The 20868-nt window shown below is 36.6% G+C and overlaps 1 protein-coding gene across 1 annotated transcript in view; it reads right to left on the reverse strand.

Moving 5' to 3' along the window:
• The window catches only part of LOC141432146 (cadherin-86C-like), a 185261-nt gene extending 164993 nt beyond the window's left edge, over positions 1-20268 (reverse strand). Inside the window, exon 1 of the mRNA XM_074093601.1 lies at positions 20096-20268. The gene's annotated coding sequence lies outside the window, so the exon portion shown is untranslated. The remainder of the gene's footprint in view (positions 1-20095) is intronic.
• Positions 20269-20868: the final 600 nt, after the last annotated feature.

A 20868-nucleotide genomic window follows, 5' to 3' on the forward strand; every position in this document is an offset into this window, starting at 1 on the left:
AGCACTTTTAAAAATTTATGCTATTTTTTGGTACACAAATGTGACAAAATTGTCTTTTGGTAAAAATATTACGCTTTCGTTTATGAAGGGGGAGGTTTGGAGATTATTATTTTTTCCTTAAATGAAAGAGATCCCTCTAAGGGATTAATTCGCCTTTTAATATTCTTTCTCTTGTTTTGTTAATAGAATTCATCTTCTACTTATTCTTTAAAAAAAGGTACGTTTTTAATGTATTAAAACTTGCTACCTACTTAGGTACCTATTCAATTTAGCCAAACTAATACCGTAATCACAATTATTGATTTCACTCAATAAAGAAACTCTTTAATTTGTCTACCAATACATCAACATCAATAGCGATTTTGTCTTTTTGTGTCAATGTCAAACGATTACCTACTCGTGACAAAACTAAACTATGTAGGTATAATATTGATTGTAATAATGACGGCAGTATTACTGATCGCTTCAGGTTAAGGTACACTTAACGTGAACTTAACCATCGATAGCTCCTTACACTTTGACCCTTGCTGCGGTCAATGATACACCGTGACAGCCGTGGTGGCCTTGTGGTTTGACTTATGGTCTCTCAAGCAAAGGATTATGGGTTCCCCGGGCTCGCAACCCTGAGTTTTTCGAAATTCATGTGCGAAATTACGTCTGAAATTTACCACGAGCTTTACGGTGAAGAAAACGTGACAAAACCTCAACAAACCTGTGAAGTAATTCTATGGTATGTATGAGTGGCGATGCGTTAAAATTTTCGGCAGAGAAGCCGATGCAAAATTACTACAAAGAGAGTGTAGAAAGAGCTTGTGTGGGCCAGAGGGTCAAAATTTAGGCGAGCCGACGGAAATCGAGTTGTTACGGCACTGACAAGTTCCAAATCCACACTGGGATTGCGTGGAGCTTACGGCCCAAGCCTCTCATTCTAAGACTCCTCTTGTCCGCCTGTGCCGAGATACTCCTCTCCATAGCATTTCTCTACGTTTAAGTATGCATCCATTGTAAATTGCTGAAAATTACTATTTTTGTGGGGAAGTACCACTAACAAAGATGTTTGTAGATGGATGTTCGCATATACATTTATTGTAATAATCTAATTCCCTGTTTCACCATCCATTAATTAAATTTATTTGACGGATAAATGTGATGCCGTCTCTGTTTGTTTTGTCCAAATAGACGGAGACGGCATCTCATTTATCCGTCAAATAAAATTAACCAATGGATGGTGAAAGAGCCCCTAAGTGTAATTGTTTCGTGAAATCATATTGCACACTACACTAAAGGCATGAGGAGACATGTGTAAAGTCACAGTATTCCCAGCGTTTTTCCTGTAACTGCGATGTTTTACGTGTGAACTATAACGCTCGGACAATCAATCCTCAAGTCAGTACGGCTACTGCACCACGCGTCTCCATGGTAACGCAGACCACACACGATCCACCACTGAACATAGATCCCTGATATGTACGGCCACGAATGCAAATGAAGATCCTCAATATTCAACGACCGTTGAATATTTTACGTGCTTCGTCTTGCAAGATTAATCAATTCAATGGAATCAATTACCAATATGACCCTTAATTGAATTATTAATGTTCAATTTCGCACATCTTAAAAACGTTACGTCATTTTATGGTGTGACATAACGGACTTGTCCGACGTAGTGCTTATTCGGTATTTAATTGACCAAAACCTGTTTAATACTACAACGGAGTTAAAAAATATAGGTTTTAAATTATTTTCTCTTGACTGATGGAATTTCGAGACTGCATTCCAAGCACCGTCGCAGACGCCTACGCAAACGCATTTAAATTGTTTTTTTAGGGATTCGTAAATGCAAATAGATTTTAAAAGGTAAGATTGGGTTGAAGGGGAGTGGACGCTGACACCGACATCGTGGAGTCGGTTCGTCCGCCTCGCACCCACGATCTACTTCAAGCGAGCTATATCGAGCAGACAATTATCTCAAGACCGCAGACTGCGATAAATCGCTTGTCCCTGTTTAAATAATACAGAGTAGAGGTCAATGAAACTACACGATCAGATCAAGACTAGTTCTATATTTATTAAAGCATACCCTCCTTTACAATAACATAAAATACAACCACCCGACAACCCCCTTTTTATAAATAATCAAATAAAACAGTTACACATGCAATTAATTAATTGTGATTATATTTACATGATTCTTAGGTACTTAATGTGGTAAGTGATATTACGAGTACTAATGTACTATGTTGATTATACCTACTTTATTATTTATTTATTAAATGTATTATGTATACTTAACATTCTTTTTTTTTTTTTTTTTTTTTTTTTTTTCTATTTACAAACTAACATTTACAGCATTATTTCTTTATAAATAATGTGAAATTAATATATATATATATATATGTTTATATATTTTTTTTTTTACATTACAGCATTTTTACATTATATAATTTATAACACATTCAACATTACAAATAATTTATACGTACTATTTTAATACCTATAATTTTATAATTTCATCTATATTACATTATTTTAACATTATTATTATTATTATTTTTTTTTTTTTTTTTTTTTTTTTAACATTACATGCATTTTTACATTATATAATTTATAACACATTCAACATTACAAATAATTTATGCGTACTATTTTAATACCTTTATTTTGTATGAATTATCTTGTACAATGTTATAATTTGATCCATATTACATTATTTTAACATTATTATTATTATTATTATTATTTTTTTTTTTTTTTATGTACAAACTTATTTTACAAGGTGTGCAGAGATGTGATGTGTGTAGGCAGCTAGCTGTAGCCCCACCGATCAGGAGGAATCACCGCCCTGCCGGAACGAGTGATATAGTTATTAGTCGTACTATGTAAGCGGTTGGACACCGGGGCCGCGCGGGAATCGAACCTGCACTGCGCGCGCGGCGGCGAGCGGACCGCTACCGGTGGCGTCACACGGTGTTCGCACGGGACAACGATATCATCATAAGGCAGAACTCGCGCTGTGTAATCAGACACGTGTTCTGGTCGCTGATTCGAGTCGCATATAAGGTGGCGTCTATTACGTATTAACATACCACCGTGATCCATCCTGACCTTGTACGATCTTATTCCTTGGAGAGAGGAGATCGTCCCATTTACCCAGCGCCCATCAATTCTAACTTTTACTTTTTGACCGGGGTGTAATGTTGCCAGGTCACGTAAATTTTTATCGTAATATATTTTTTGCTTTTCTTGTCGTATCAATAATTCACGCTTGACATATTTTTGTATTTTTGGTTTAAAAAGCTTTGGAACGCAAGGTACAATACCTCTCAGCTTTCGGTTGTTAAGTAATTCTGATGGTGATGCTATACTGTTACTAATTGGGGTATTCAAATATTCTAATAATGCCAATCTAAAATCTACTTTTTCTAAACCCGTTTTTTTTAGCATGTTTTTTACTATTTGGACAGATCGTTCGACTTGTCCGTTTGACTGGGCATAATAAGGAGAAGATGTAATGTGCTGAAAACTCCATTCGCGGGAAAAATCTTTAAATTCATAGGAACTAAACTCGGGTCCATTATCGGACATGACTATATCCGGTATTCCTTGACGGCTGAAAATAGATTTAAGTTGTATTATTACATGGCTAGATGTTGATGATTTCAGCTGAACAACCTCCAAAAATTTGCTGTAATAATCAACAACAATCAAGTATTTATTTTCATTGAAATGAAAAATATCTACTCCAATTTTAGACCAAGCTCTGTCTGGTACATCATGGCAAATAAGGGTTTCTTTTCTGTTTTGATTTTTAAAAGTAAGACAGGCTTGACAGTTGTTGATGAAGTCTTCAAGTTGCGCCGTTACATTTGGCCAAAACATTGTTTCTCTGAGTCTCATTTTGCATTTCTCCAGTCCTAAATGTCCAATGTGAACGCGCCTTAACATTTCCTTACGCATCTTTCCCGGAATTATTATTCTGTCTCCTTTCCACAACATGTCATAAGCAACTGTGAGTTCGTTTCTATAGGCCCAATATGATCTAATATCATGAGGAACCTGAAACTTGTGTTCAGGCCAACCGTTTTGTATGTAGTTCATAAGCAAAATGAGCTCAGGGTCCTCCTGTGTCAATTTCTGAATTGATACAAAATGGGAGTCGACAAGCGGGTTACTGAGGGCGACCGCACACACTTGCGCGCTCTCGTCCAGCTGGTCGCGCGGCGGCGGCGTCGCGGCGGGAACCGGTTCCACCGCACGGGACAGTGTGTCAGCCAAATATAAATACTTTCCAGGTTTGTATACCAATTTAAAGCAATATGGCTGCAAACGTAGGAGCATTCTTTGTAGTCGGGTAGGAGCGTTCGCGATGGGCTTACATATAATAGTGACTAGTGGTTTATGGTCGGTTTCGATAGTCACGTCATTTCTGCCGTAAATGTACGAATAAAATTTTTCACAAGCGTACACACAAGCCAACAGTTCTTTTTCAATTTGTGCATAGGCCTGTTCTGCTTTAGTGAGCGACCTAGACGCGTAACAGACGGGCAAGTTATTTTGCATTAAACAGGCTCCAAGCCCATTTTTACATGCATCTACGCTTATTACTACAGCCTTGTTTAAACTATAATACTGTAATATTGGTACATTTACTAAACATTCCTTAAGATGGTTAAATGACTTTTCGTGTTCCTGGCTCCAATGCCATTCTACGTCTTTTCTTAACAGCTCCCTGAGTATATGATTCCTATCTGAGAGGTTCGGTATAAAATTACCTACATAATTAATCATGCCAAGAAATCGTTCCAAATCTTTTACGTTTTGTGGGCGCGGCATATTTCGAATCGCTGATGTGTACGAGCCATCGGGGATAGATACCATTCGGAGTAATAATGTGGCCAAGGTATTTAATTTCATTTAATCCAAATTTACACTTATTTATGTTTAATTTTAAATTGATTTCTCGACATCTTTCTAGCACTTTCATAAGTCTGTTATCGTGTTCCTCTTTTGACCTACCATATACCAGCAAATCGTCTACAAACAAACATACTCCCATCAAATCGTCGAAGTGTTCATACATTTTCTTATGAAACACTTCTGATGCCGATGTTATTCCAAACGGTAAGCGTAAAAATTTATATCGACCAAAACTTGTGTTGAAAGTAGTTAGGTGCGTGCTATCTTTGTGCAAACGTAGTTGCCAAAAATCCTTGTTTGGCATCTAATGTGCTGAAATACTTAGCACCTCCTAAATTTACGGTCATCTCATCTAAAGACGGCAACCTGAAATGCTCCCGTTTAATAGCTTGATTCAAATCACGCGGGTCTAGACATATTCGTATATCCCCATTTGCCTTTCTTGCTACTGTCATGCTATTAACCCAGTCTGTGGGCCCTTCAACCTTTTCAATAATACCGTCCCTTACCATCTCATTCAGTTTCGTTTTAATATTATCTTTCAAAGCAATGGGTAACTTTCGAGGCGCATGAACAACTGGCCTAATGCTCTTGTTTACCTCGATCTTATACTCGCCAGGCATGCAACCAATGCCTTCGAAAACATCTGAATATCTGTGATAAATGCTGTTGATTAATTTACCCTCTTGATCTTTGCTAAAGGACAGTACTAACTGAACCACATTTAGTTCACAACACGAATCTCGCCCCAGTATCGGTGGCGATAAGACATCCGCTACTAAAAAATCTAAAATATAATCACGGTCTTTATAACCTACTTTCAAATTGCATCGACCTATAACTTTAATGTCATTTCCCGCATAAGCCTTTAACTTAACCGATGCCACACTCAGCTCGTGCTCCGCAATACCTATATCCAACAAACAATGACGCGGCAACACGTTTACATCGGCCCCGGTGTCTAGTTTAAACTTAATATCGCACCCGTTTATCAATAAGTTGATCGACCAATCACTGTGAGATTTAGAAAAATAGTGTACTACCTGGTCAGGGGATCCATCTGTCTGCACCTCATAAACTCTGCACATCCGGGAGAAATGATCAAATTGATCACATTTTAAACACCTTCTGCCGACGGCAGGGCACGTTACGTTGTTATTGTGCTGTAAACCACACCTAGAACACCACACACGACTTGGTCCACCTTTATTACCTTTTCTACCGGCTGCCCATGTTTAAATAATACAGAGTAGAGGTCAATGAAACTACACGATCAGATCAAGACTAGTTCTATATTTATTAAGCATACCCTCCTTTACAATAACATAAAATACAACCACCCGACAGTCCCGCTGACCGTTCTAGCCATCGCAACATGCCCTATCTGATCCTGTACTCCCGTGACATATTGCTACGAACTACAAGTGCCTACAATTCGAGTTCCAGTCACGAATGGACGCAGATTGTATTCCTTTGTCTCGAGGCGTGTATCTCGAAAATGCCAGTGAAGTACAGTGTTTTGAATATTGAATGCTTGAATGGCGCAATTAGAAACGTCAACTGCGCTTTTTACATTCAATACATTACGTCGCTCTTTGAATGCTAACCGTATTCATTCATGGCACTTGAATATACGCAACGTTTCATAGTATCACATGTGAGCTTATATTCATGAATATTAAAAACATCTTAACGTCCAGGATATGATGTTAAGTAATGCGTATTCCCGCAACGTTTAACGGGCGTGTAAATAAAATGTCTCGTTTTTATTGCAAAAATTGATGTGTCCACATTTTCCGAGTTTTAACGGCGTCTGGCAATGTTCCACCGGCCTTTTATGGGCATGTGACTGAGTTATCCTGGCGCGGGGTACGTAGACCCACTCGTCGATAAATAAGCTGTCAGTGAGCAAGCTGGCCACATACGAGCCACCATAACATTAGGTAACCTCGTGACAAAATTGTGCCTTGTTTAGAAAAAGGTTTTTATTGCAATGGACAGTTAAAGAAATTTGGCTGTGCGTAGATTTAATTCTGTGAGCAAGAAAGCTCTCTCTTCAATGTTAAGGTGTCGTATCATCTCGGCTTATATCCGTAAATTGCTGGGCTCAGGTCACCTCTCAAAATGTTAAGACCAGAAGGATTAGGCTTTAGTTCCCACGCGGGAACTTCATACGCACTATTGTGTTTTTTACAAGGGTATTAGTTCCTTTAAAGATGTTTTCCATCACCGGAAAATCCGTGGTAGTTTTCAGATATAGTTTCACACACGAGTTCTGAACAACTCAGAGTACGCGCCCAAGTTTCAACCTTCTGCTTGAGAGGCCATAGTTCGCAGAGCATATTATTGAATGTACTTAGACGCATGTATAAAGAACTTTACTGATCTTACAGTTTCTTATGAGATTGCCAAAAGAGTAATTTAGCTAGGTTTAGCTAGTAGATTTTAGCCAAGTTAATAGGTCGTTAGTCTGATACGGTAGGTAATTGAACCGAACATCTGTGAGCATCGACTGAACCAACCGAGTCAATAAATTAAGCTAAATCGATACGGATATGCAAGCGGCGCCGGCGCGGCGTTTGTGACCGCTTCGAACTAACATTATTATACACGGGAGCGATCAGCGGACACGTGCTAACCGATCTAGATTGAACTAGTTCCCCTTGAGGAAATTATGTTTCGCGCCGCCAAGCGGAAAGTTGAGATTTAACCACGATTTTATACCACTTTGAAATTTGTAAATGATTTAATCGCTAAATAACATTTTAAATAGCTATTACGCGATAAAATATATCAGTGAGTCATCATCATCATCATATCAGCCGTAGGACGTCTACTGTTGGACATAGGCCCCCATAAACCTTCAGTTGTTTCGGTTGGAAGCGGCCTGTATCCACCGTGAACCTGCGGCTTTAACCAGGTCATCCGTCCATCTCGTTGGCGGACGTCCTAAGCTGCGCTTGCGGATCCGCGGTCTTCACTTGAGAACTTTTCGGCCCTAACGGCCATTTGTTATTCTTGCTTTATGGCCTGCCCATTGCCACTTCTATGAGCTACTTCGCTTGAATATCAGTGAGTAAGTTATGCTAATACAGCGGTCTAAAGGTCGCGTTATTCAGAGCTCTGACGTAAAAATTGAAGGCATGATTCAGGTTTTAATGACCGAGGCTTTTCTATGAAAGCGTTCATTTTCCACCGCTGGTAATACCACGCGATGCTGATAGCGACATTGACATTGAAAAAATGCCATTAGATAAGGCAAATGTATATCAATTACAATAATTATTTGATCTAATTCACTAATATTACAAATGTGAATGCGATTTTGTTTGTTTAAAAATCATTCAAAAGTACAATAGTAGTTAAATATAAATGTCGTGATAAACTTGGCATAGATTTTGGTATAAGACACTGAGAAAGACATTAATTTTTCTGAAGTAATTATAGTTCCCGCAGACGCAGACGCAAAATACTCGAATTCATCACAGACGGCGTCGCGAGCAACAAGTAGTAAAATTATAGATGCTACTGTCAGTTTATTTGTTACACTTTCACGTTTAAAATACTCAACCGATCACGATGAAATATAGGTAGTAAGTATGGAGATAGCTTGAGACCTAGAAAATCTTAAAATTAAATGAAAATGAAATAAATGATATAAGTTTATTCATCACACACATAATAGTTACAAACAAAGAAAGAGAGAGAGATAGCTTGAGACCTCGAAAATCTTAGTCTTTATCCTAGAAAATTTCATAGTTCCTGCGCGATAACGATAAACAAATTCTTCTCAAACAAAGTCGCGTGTAACGGCCAGTGTATAATAATTTTGTCGTATGACATTGCTTTACGAGGCTAAAGTAAAGTATTTTATCAATTTTGTTGGCATTCCATTCACATTATTGCGAGGGAAATTTCGGAAGCTAAATAAAATAAGATATTATTGATCTACTCCAGTCCATAAGGCTATTTAATTTATAAAACAAGCAATAAATTATCTGTGACTGGCTGAAATGTCTTTATCAAAATGACATATAATTTTTAATCGATGCTGTTAGCAAAATATTCTAATAACCACTACCCCAATCTAGAAAGCGTACCAGTACAACCAGAATGTTAATATCGCTCGGGACTCGTCGTTCTTCGTTTTCCTGAAAATTCAAATGAGAAAAAGAAAACCGATCTTTTCTTTTGAGTTTTGAACGAAAAAAACAAACTAGTTTAAGTGTACCTGGTAGTAAATCTAGCGTCGCCATGAGGTAAGATATTCATTTTGTTATATCAAAAGTTCGAAGGTTAGGTCCAATTTACTTGATATAGTGATAACAGTCGAGTGGGCGCGGCACGCGACGGTAGCCCGCCGGCTTTATCACAAACTATGCTCTTCCTGCTCCACAACTCTTGTATGTAGGTTAATAACTTTACACAAACCAGCGTGATAGGCTTGTTTAAAAAACAACACAGGAACTTAAGGAGGTACGTTTAAAAAAGGAAGCAAGTAAGCTTATAGGTTAACCCACTGTTGCAATGCGTTTTGTATTTCGGATCATTATTTTAATCAAACATTATGGACTCGAAACTAAACATGTGGAAAAAAAAATAGTCTAGATAATGCATCGTCGTATTACTAAGGAAATAATCAATAACGCTATTTATTCTAATGCTCAAAATAAAAATAAAAACTTTGGTATTGTCGAAATTTGAGTGCTTTAATTTTTTTATTAACGTTGAACGCGTGTTAGTCCAACATAGTTCTTCCTCACAACTAAAACAAGCGTACTTAGCATTTGTTTATTATTATGATTAATCAAACACTTCAATCCCTTCGCGTAACTGAACTAGTTCAATATTGTTAATACTATATAGAGGCAAATAACCGCCCACGTCTTATCGACCCATTACATGTGAATGTCAAGAACGGGTGACAAGTCGCATGACACAAGGACAATCAATTGATCGACACTGTCTCACCGCATTCCTGGCTTTAAAGCTATTTAAACGATGCGATAAAATATCACGCACATTCACTACCTACACTGCGGGCCCGTGTGGATATAGATTTAGAAGTGATCAAGTATCGACGGTAATGTACCGCACTTGTATGATAATTCTCGCACCGTTTATAGGTATAAGGCTTAAAACCTGCTTTATAACCACGCTAGCAAAATATCAGTGTATTTCGCAATGCAAGCAGACCAAGAACTGAAATCATTCAAATTTTTGATATTCACGAGACATGTAACTATGTCTACGGTTATCGAGTTACTTTATCAATTTAATCAAAAGCTGCCCAACAAATGTATAATTCAGATTCAGATAAGATCTAACCAGAGATAATTCCAGAGCAAAAAGCGAGGCTGAAACTTCAAAGTGGCCGGTTTATTTAATGAGTCACCGAACAATTATACGTAGCGAAACAATCACATGAATAATGGAAACCACGTGAGGGGGTCCTGCCGACCTAGATCTGTGCTGGTCATTACTTAACTTAACCGGGCCCTTACCCGAAATACGGCAATCCACGAATCTTTATTACGTAAAATCACGTTTTTTACACCGCGTAAAGTAGAACGCCAGACGTTTGGATTAAGGACGCTTATAGTTTCCTTTGGAGTTGTTGAATTATGTACGAGTTAATAGACTTTATTTACAAAAGGTTCTAGAAACTTCCCTAACTTTTGTGAAAACAGGAAACAACCCATTAATACGGCGCAAAAACACGTGCTTTGTGGCACTTTTATTTACTTAATACATGTTATAGTACTATCCAGAAAGGGCGTTGCAATATAATAATACGTTTAGTTATATCTATGTTATTAATAAACAATGATTCCCTTCCGAACATTGCGAGCATTTATATACACATGATTGAGAGATTGACTGTGCTATCGATTACAAGTAAACATAATTGTTTTAACTTCTCATGCTCTTAAAACGTTACTTTAGTCTCTGCTATCTGGACTAAAGCTCCTTTTAATTCTCTAGGGATTAAAGTATATATTTTTTAAATTTACGTTGGAAACCCCTAACAGCCAACACGGTGTTTGTGAATGGATGATTTTTAGGGAGTGGAAATAACCTCAAAATGACAACTGTGCAAAATATTAAAAAAACTCGATTTATTTTCGTGAAACACAATTAATGATTACGAATATGAATACGAATATTCAATTATATTAAGGATTAATTCATTTTATTATACATAGTCAAATTAGTTTTAAAATGGTTTTCGATTTTGAAACTGTTGGCCAAATATGCAAGCTTTTAAAGCAACACTTCATAAACAATAAAAGAAAAGAAAAAACCGCGCAACAATTATTTTTTAGGGTTCCGGAGCCAAAATGGCAAAAACGGAACCCTTATAGTTTCGCCATGTCTGCCTGTCTGTCCGTCCGCGGCTTTGCTCAGGGACTATCAATGCTAGAAAGCTGTAATTTTGCACGGATATATAGGTAAACTATGCCGACAAAATGGTACAATTAAAAATTCAAAAACAATTTTTTAGGGTACCTCCCATAGACGTAAAGTGGGGGTGATTTTCTTTTTCTCATCCAACCCTATAGTGTGGGGTATAACAATAGTTGGATAGGTCTTTTAAAACCATTAGGGGTTTGCTCAGACGATTTTTCGATTCAGTGAGTTGTTTGCGAAATATTCGACTTTAAAGTGCTTTTAAACAGTAACATTGTAATTTTGAACAGAACATTTTTTTTTCCTCTCATTCAAAGTGAAATATAGCTCTGCGCATAATTTAGCTCTGCTCGGGTGGCTAAACATCTCGTTTCATTATAGTTTGTTATAGTCCCTTGTTGAACAATCTAATCTACAGAGTCATTACAAGGTTTCTGATTACACTTGCCGTATAGGATCTTACGATTAATATACGTATCAAGAAACAGAGTAGCTTACACCCACGGAGCAGATATCTTATTAATTAACCGATTTCGCGTAATCACCGCTAACTACCAGGAAGCTGAGTAAGAAAATAAAAGCTATAGCACAGTAAAGCTGAGTTCACGCTGAGATAGAAATTTTCTAGGTGTATATTTAGTTAAGATTGAAAATATTTGTATCCATACAAAGTTGCAAAATATAGAAAGAAAAAGAAAGAAAGAAAACACATTTATTTTAAAATGTGTAGGTAATTATCGTGTAGATACAAGTATTCAACCTCCCGCCATAATAGGAGGTGTAGGTACGAGTATACATTTTTGAAAAATTATCCTTTTTGTTCATGTTACTTAAAACTTCAAGTTAGATTTAGATCTAACTTTATAAATAATTAACTTTGAAGCTAGGCATTGCAGACTTTTTAAATATGAATAAATGTGATCGTAAAAATAAATATAAATCGTCAGACTTTTTATCTTATTATACCAGCTTTTGCCCACGGCTTCGCCCGCGTGGAGTTTGGGAATGGAATGCTGTGCATTTTTCCGGTATAAAAAGTAGCCTATGTCACTCTCTGGTACATAAACTATCTCTACGTCAAAAATCACGTCGATCCGTCACTCCGTTTCGACATGAAAGACGGACAAACATACAAACACACACACTTTCGCATTTATAATATTAGTACATATGGATAATAGTTTAATAAGATAAAAAATCTTCTGACGATACTATTTTTTTATTTATGCCCAGATTTATTTAGTATAAAACAAATTACATAATTAAATGGCTTTGCTCGAAGTTTTAAGACCTCAAATGATGTACAGTCGAGTTCATAAACTTGTGAGCAAAAATTTGGTCAGAAATATCTGAACACGCTTCTACGCCGTTGACAATAGAGCCGTGTTCAGATATTTTTGATCAAAATTTCGCTCACAAGTTTATGAACTCGACTGTACCTAGTAAATGTATAATGAAAGTATGCAGGTGCTTCAGCAAAAAAAAACACCCGAAACTGTTATTTTTCAGTTTTCTGCACGGAGAATTGCTACGGCGAAACAGTTTTCAATATCTCGCTAAAAATCCCCAACCGAAAACGTTCAAATGTAATTGCTACCATATTCGTAACCCACGTTTAGTTGAACGGGAGTGTGTGACCGCGGGGCAGGGTGAAAGGTTAGGTGGACCCTCGGCAAACCCACACGCAAATGACCGGATTAACCGGCATTATCGGTAATTGGTGATTCAGTTCGCATAAATTTGCCTAATAGATGATCTTGTTTTCCCAATATTTATGTCGCAGGGAAATAGAGAAAACAGAGATTTGAACAAATATCTAGCAGATTATGATGAAATTAAGAAGGATGAGGAGGATGTTAACGTACGAAAATGTTTTCGTACTAGTAGTATATCTAGAAATAATGTAAATTAAATTAATTTAGATTAAATTAATTATTAAAGATACTAATAAGCATATAAACAATGAGGGCTATCGCGTATGGATTCGCCACTAGAGGCGCTAGTGTAGCGTGAGGTCTCCGAAATGTCAAATCTCATAGTTTTAGGGTGAGCTACGCGGGTTTATTTATAATTAGAATAATTTTGTGAATATTTTGCAATATCTGAAATTAATTATGGCAAATATGCGTTCCGGGGCAATGAATGTCTGTGTTTTGCGACAGTTTTGTCTTTCGGAAACCTTTGTCCTCCCTTTTTTCCGAACAAAACGGGGACTATGCAACACTGTGGCATGCTCGATAATTTTATGGTACGGTTTTAAGATGTATTAAATATGATTTTAATCTAAACTTTGTTTTCACGCCCGTAATCACAGACTATGAAAGCCATACTTAAAAACCTCACGCTACAGTGCGCCATCTAGTGAGACAAAAAACGATAGCCCTCATTAATCTAAAATAAAATTAAGGAAAAAAGTAACATTATAAATTAAATTATTATTATTATTTAAAATCCTTGGAACAGTTATTTAAATAAATAATTAAAATTTAAGTTTTAAGACTTAACATTTTCCAATTTTAGTTTTAACCTTCAAGAACAGGAAAAGGATAGAATAATGAAGCACTGTTTTCGATTCCCAGCCCCAGCCAGTTCTAGTTTCAGTATAGGTACATTAAAAAACCTTTAGTAATAGGCTTCCTTCCTACTATTTACTACTAACAGCAAAGGAAGGTATATCTAATACCTATATACCTAAAACATACATATAAAAAATTGGCATAAACAGAAAATGCATAATAGATAGTACATAATATATTTACTCTTACTCCAATCGAAACTATTATACAGAACTTTGATCGTAGTAGCTGCGCACGCGGCGCCCATAGTAAAGAGTTCAACGCGCCGCTCAGCCAATAGAGTCCTCGGCAGAGATAGCATCGTGGTTTGTAGACAATAGTTAGTATAAACACTTACTTCTATTTTGCTATTGGTTTTAATTTTTTATGTTGCGAATATAAATATCATACACCGGTTCAGTACGAGTTTTTTCTTTGATTTTTTTATTTCTAATTTATTTTCGGTAGGTTATTTAGTAATACCATGTAGGTTACAATTTATTCTAACATTCTCACGGGATCAGAGTCTTTATTGTCTCTCGGAATGTGCACTCAGTATTTCTCTCACACGGTATTCAATGAGGGTAGAAAGAAATGGCGTTAGAAGATGTTATTATATTAATATTATGATTGGTTTTTTTGGAGTCTTTTTGTATTTTTTATTTCAACTCCAAATTTGTTACTTTGACGGGTATCGGGTAAAAAGCAAACTTAGATATGTGTGCATAAGAAAAATTTGTGTCTAGACTTCTGTCCAGCGGTCGTGTAGGGGTTATATTACGCAGCACGGATTGCTGAGGACCTGGGTTCGATTCCAGCGCTGGTGTCTTTTTCTGTTTGTTCTGTGCATCCATAGATATTATATTAATAGTTCATTTATATTTGAATGTTATATTAAGCTTATAGTTATTGTTAAACCGCCTATAATTTGCCTGCTATAAAGTTAACCCTTACACTAACCAATGTCACTAGCTACCCGTCCGAGTGGCCATGGAGTCTCACTATTTTAGTGATAAGTGACCGAGATGAGTCGTTTAGATACGACAATCGTTTCCACGGCGCGGGATCGATACGTCGGCCTTTTTAAGGTCAAATAGCATAGTCCAGTATCAGCTAGTTAAGGTAGTCTATTTATATCGGGGAAAAAAGAACCCCGGACCTAAAGTATGGAAAATGTGGTTAAATATCCTGAGATTTTGATGTGTTATAGATTTTATAATCCTGAACAAAAGTGTCTAGGGACTCGGAAACAGAGGTAGCGCCCTTAGAGACCTTTTGATCAGGACTTTGAAATCTATAACATATCAAAATCTAGGATATTTAACTGAAACCACATTTTCCATACTTTAGGTCTGGAGTCCTTTCAAATTTTTTTATGTGCAAGTAAGTTAATTGAGCGCTCACAAAGTGCTTGATAGAAATATCAATGCGTGCTTTTGCCTTTACGAACTTACAGTTTTCATATCTTGCTACATTACTACTACAAGTTAGTGCGACACATTACGTGTTTTCTTACAGAAACCTAAAAATTAAAACAAATACTAAACAAGACGACTGAGTCAGACGTTACTTTACATATCAGAGGTTACTCTCAAAGCAATCAGAACCCGAAAACACATTCGTTTGTATAACATTCGTTTTGTTTGGCAACGAATTTGTGCTTCGGTGTTTGCAGCTTTGAGAATTAAATGTTATAATGTTTGAAACACGTTAGCTTTTTATGCGGTGTTTGCGATAGTTTGATCTGTGTGACATGTATTGATTAATGTGGAAGTAGAAGAGGTCGGATTTCTTCACAAATGTAGCTAATTTGCATGTGTGGTTAGTGAGGAGCAAGGTAAATAAATAGTTAAAGGTTAAGGGTAAACAATTACGGCAGCTATCCCGTAAGTGGATCAACATCTGAAGTACTTATTACTGAAGTGCTATTGATGCTGCAGTACCAGCTAGTTATTAAAGTGCCAGTAGTCTCTTTATAGCTCACAAAACCATTGTTGATGGCAAAGAGTAAAGGTTTTAGAATGGGAAGAGAGCATATGCCGAAGGCCTTTTGAAATTCCCACGGACTGCTTTTGAGAGTCAATTGACCTGTATAAGTTAACTACATCTTAAAGGAACGAGCCCAGATTTGAACCCACTGGTTGAGAGGCCATAAATTAAACCATTAGCTTATAGTAGGGGAGCCCAAGAGGGGATTTCGGGATTTACTAAAGCGCGACAGATTAATATACAGGGGATACCTTGTACCCGTTAAGTCCTTCCACCAACTATGAGCCCCATATACATGGCCGCCCGTCAAGGATAAAGGATCAGATTAGTAAAAAAAAATTCATCATCTGAAATTCCCGAGCGCGTCAGATTAAGGTAGGATGAGTTAGTTACATACTAAAACGTGTGTATTCTACTAATCTGACAATTTGAGAGTGACGTAAAGAAGGGGTAGGGCTAGAAAGTTGTAAAAAAAAAACGTCATCTCGACATTCTCGAGCGTGGTTAATTTTTTTTTATTTTGAAGGGAATAATTCAAGAATTACGAAAAATATATAATCTGACGGTTTCCACAAGCCGAAATAACAAACATTCATCGATAAAGTTTATTGCGTGCAGCTACGTGATGCCTATATTCCCCTCTCCGCGTTTCTATTCCTCTCTCACTCTTTCTCTATCTATTACTCTCTCACTCCGTCCCCACTCTGGTTTCTGTTGCCATGACGCCATCACAGCTGATCACACAGACTCGTTCGTGGCATGATATTGTTTAAAACGTATTTCCAACGTTTTTGCATCCTTGGAGTGGCAAGCGTCCGGGTCCCGGCACACCCTTGTTTGGCAGGCGACCGGCTCCCGGCACGCTGTCAAAAACCCTTGAGTGGCAAGCGACCGGCTCCCGGTCGATGGCGGGTGTCGTATTTCACTAACAAATATAAACTGGTAGACCTATATCTCGCTTGCTTATTCTTGCAGAATGCGTTCATAAATAGACAAGGATGGCATTTATTAACGGCCGCGACAACACTACGGAAGAAATTTCGTTCATATTGTTTACTCAAGTTTCACTGTGTGGCCGCTGCCGTGCGCTGGTATTTTTGGAAACCTCGTATTATACTATTATTTGATATTGAAAGATTATAAACGGGCTTTGTTTCGTAAATAAATTAATATTTTACGAAATAAACCAGTGTTTTCTACAGGTAATTGTTTTATTTTGTAATTATAGTTATTTAATACATGACTGAGAAAAATTTGGTTATCAGATATTTGATATTGAATAATAAAGTTCACAAAAATTGAAGGTCATTCATTCATTGTTATGTAATTAGATATGCCATTTTATGCTAAACTATCACTGTAAGGCTTATCTATAATTCGTAGGTGTCACTGCGCTCAAGGAAGATTTTTTCAAAACGGCCGCGCCGCTTGACAGTAAATTTTAAATATGGCGCTGCCACTCCAAAGGCTTTTGGTGATTTGGTGATTTTAATATAAGTTATGTGAATAAAAGATTATAAATATTGACTATGAGTGATGTTAATATAAAGTGTGTATTTTGTGGAGTAATGCTCATAATGCAAAAATTATTGATCTTTTACCAACGGACTATGGATGGAAAGTAGTCGACGGAAAGTTCGAAATGATCTGGTTTGCAGGTGATCAATTGCCGAAAGCGTATGAAGATGTAGCTATAACACCTGATATTCTCGAGGATACTTCAGAATTAGGTAAATTTTTTCTCCAATAATTAAAAAACACGTTATTCATAAAAAAAATATTGTTAAATATGATAATGATTTCTTGTTACAGATACGCAATCTGAGGATGGAATCGAGTCAGAGGAAGAAGATGATTCTACCGATGACGATGATAATTGAGAAAAAATACTCAAAAAAAATTATTTTTTTATAATTATTTTCTTATAAATACAGTATTCTACTTAAAAAACATACACTTTTTTATTTGCATGCTATTTCCTGAGCTTTTCAATAAATTAAGTTCAATGATTTAAAAAAATAATTTTTTTTTTAATTGTCAGATTAGGCGAATCCCTCCAGATAATCGTCAGATTATGAGACAGCACGTCTAGGGCATGAAGATGAACCATATATATCTTAATCTGACGCGCTTGAGGATTTCAAAATGACGAATTTTTTATGCACATTCTAATAATGGCTACGAATTTGCGTCACATCCAAATCGTCAGATTATTATATAAGAGCCTTTTTTTAGGATCTCTTAACATCCCCTTAGAAATCTGACGCGCTCGATTAAATTTTTTTTTTTTTCATTTTCAACCCTTACGTACGACCACCCCCATCATGGAAACAATCAGATTAACATACGTACATTTTTAAAAATACGTAGGACATGGATGATATCAATATCTGACGCGCTCGAGTATGTCCATGCAACAGTTTTTTTTACATTTTTGAAAATCTATAACAATTCCCCCCACCGATGAAAAGGTATATATTATATGACATTTTTTCTTCTTATGATCTAAGCTTCGCAACCCAATAGGTCTCTATGACGCTCGAGTAAATCCCGATTTAGCATCGTGGGCTTCCCTACTATTACTACGGCCTGGACATTGCCATATAGTGCAACCTCAATGAAAATCACAATATAAATTTTGGGAAACCCATGCAAATTTAAATCACGGAATTTCAATTTAACTGCTGTACAAATGGCAACGTCAATAAAGAACACGATCTAAAATTTTGAGAGTTGCCATGGGAAATGAAATCTGGAAATGTTAATTTTACTTCCTCATCGAAGCAGAGGGAAAGCACTAGAATAGTATAGAATTTTGATGTAATATTATTAAAGTTCTTAACTGTAATGAATTGGTAACCACAACTGTGCAATTATAATTAAGCCCAGCCTGTTTAGTTACATTTTCGACTGTCTATTCCGGTTTTCATTCTGAGTGACATTGTTAATTTAAAAGTTAAATGAGCTAACGCTTCTTAAACTTTGACTTAAGACAATGCATCAAGCTCAGTCAGCGTCCTACGAGTATGATAATTAGTCGAGTGTTAGAAATATTTTAACACCCAATGGGTGACATACCAACGTCTGTCACTACAGCTCCGCGTCTCTCTGTCCGTCTGTATGTGTAGAGATCAAAGAGTTGGATCCTGTTAACTTGTGGCTAGCCATACAAAACGACTGAATAAAAAAATCCACTGTGACACGAAAATTATACGTACGGATAGGCATAGGTTAATTCATTATTGCACTCGAAATGTTTAATATTGTTTTTATACCACCGCCGTTAAATGTCCAACTATTTAAACTCTTTCTGTATTTTTCTCTATTTAAGATACCGTTTCTACTGCCCCTCACTCATCTTAGCAGCGAGGCAACCCACAGACAGATACCTACAGATATATTAGACAGATATTTGGCAGAAACATAGGGGAGGCCTAAATCCATTAGTGGACATAGACATAATATCTGAATGTTCTACTTCTTATCTTACTATTGTCTATTACTAAGTGGACTTAAATATGCACATTGTACCAAGAAGTTGTGAATGTTGTTGAAAAATAAAGTATAGTGTGCTTGGAAAAGCGCCAAACCGCGCGAAAGCTTGCGAAATACTTCAGCCAAATCGGTTTACAAGCTCAAAAGTCATTCACAAGCTCGCACCTGATAAAATTATTTCTTACTTTTGCACAGAGCTTTATATAACGGCGAATAAACTCGGCAAGGCAGGTCAGAATGTGCGCTTTATGGCCTCAGTAATATGAATGGAAATTGTAACAGGGCGTGGAACATTTGATATTCTTATGGTAATTCTTTGAAGCACTATATACCTAGTTACAGCTAGTTAAGCTTTAGCATTTTAAGACTGTCTTTGATTATTTTTATTTTTGGTTTTAACGTGTGAATATAAATATTTCTTACTAGCCCTTATGGGTTTTTTATCCTGACCTTCCAATTCACTGTTTTTGCACTCATATTGGGCAGTGATATTAAAATACTTTTTTATTCAATAAAAGTTTGATAAAGTAACATAATGCACATGTGGTAAAATATAGACGAAATAAATGTAGACGAAGTTAAAACACATGCAAATTACTAATAAAACAATGAAAGCTGAAAGTACTAAAGCATTCATGACATAGCACCCCATTAAAATCTAAAACTTACACAACTTACAGGAAACAAAGAAACCTAGTTCTAACTAAGTAATAAGTAAATCAACTTACTGTTATCACGTAATAACAATGACATGAGCTCCCGCGCCCGCGCACTGGTTCAAAAAAAATTCAAAAAACGAACAATTCGTTATCACAGTTTTCACAGATCCCACAGATGTCACACGTCAGTTGTGTTTTGTTTTGGTTGCGCGCGCCGAGGGGCGTCCGCAGCGCACCCAAGCCAGTCGTGTACTACGGACTACGGCGGACGCGGGCCGGCCAGTCGGATTCTAATCTAGCCGGCGAACTATGAGGTTTCGGTGAGGTTTAGGTAGGTCGAGGGTTTAGGTTTGTTGAGAACCGTCGACCTATTTTTTCGTTACTCAACGACCTATGAATAAGTTTTTATGACGTTAATTGGCGGGTAAGCGAATTATGTTTTAGGTTTGTAATGTGGAAAACAAACTTCTAAAAATTTGACGATTATAGTCAGAACTACTACATTGAATTTTTTGTACTTTGAGAATATGTAGAGTGGTATAAGTAATATACAATTTTGAAATAAACATTATGTATTTTTTAATAGAAAATAGACAAAATAAATGAATAGAAGTAATAAGTAATTCAAAATCAATTTTAAATTGTAAATGACGATATACCTACATATAATTTAGGCTTCATAATACAATTTATAATAGACAACTTAGATTTTTAACAATCATTTTAATGCCTAGGTTTCTGTCAACGCACACACACACACACACATTTAACTTATACATATTTTATTGCACCGTATACATAAACTTTAAACAATACACGTTCAAAGAAACTGCACCCAAACT

This window comes from Choristoneura fumiferana, chromosome 10 (genome assembly GCF_025370935.1).
Source record: "Choristoneura fumiferana chromosome 10, NRCan_CFum_1, whole genome shotgun sequence".
Classification (NCBI taxonomy): Eukaryota; Metazoa; Arthropoda; class Insecta; order Lepidoptera; family Tortricidae; genus Choristoneura; species Choristoneura fumiferana.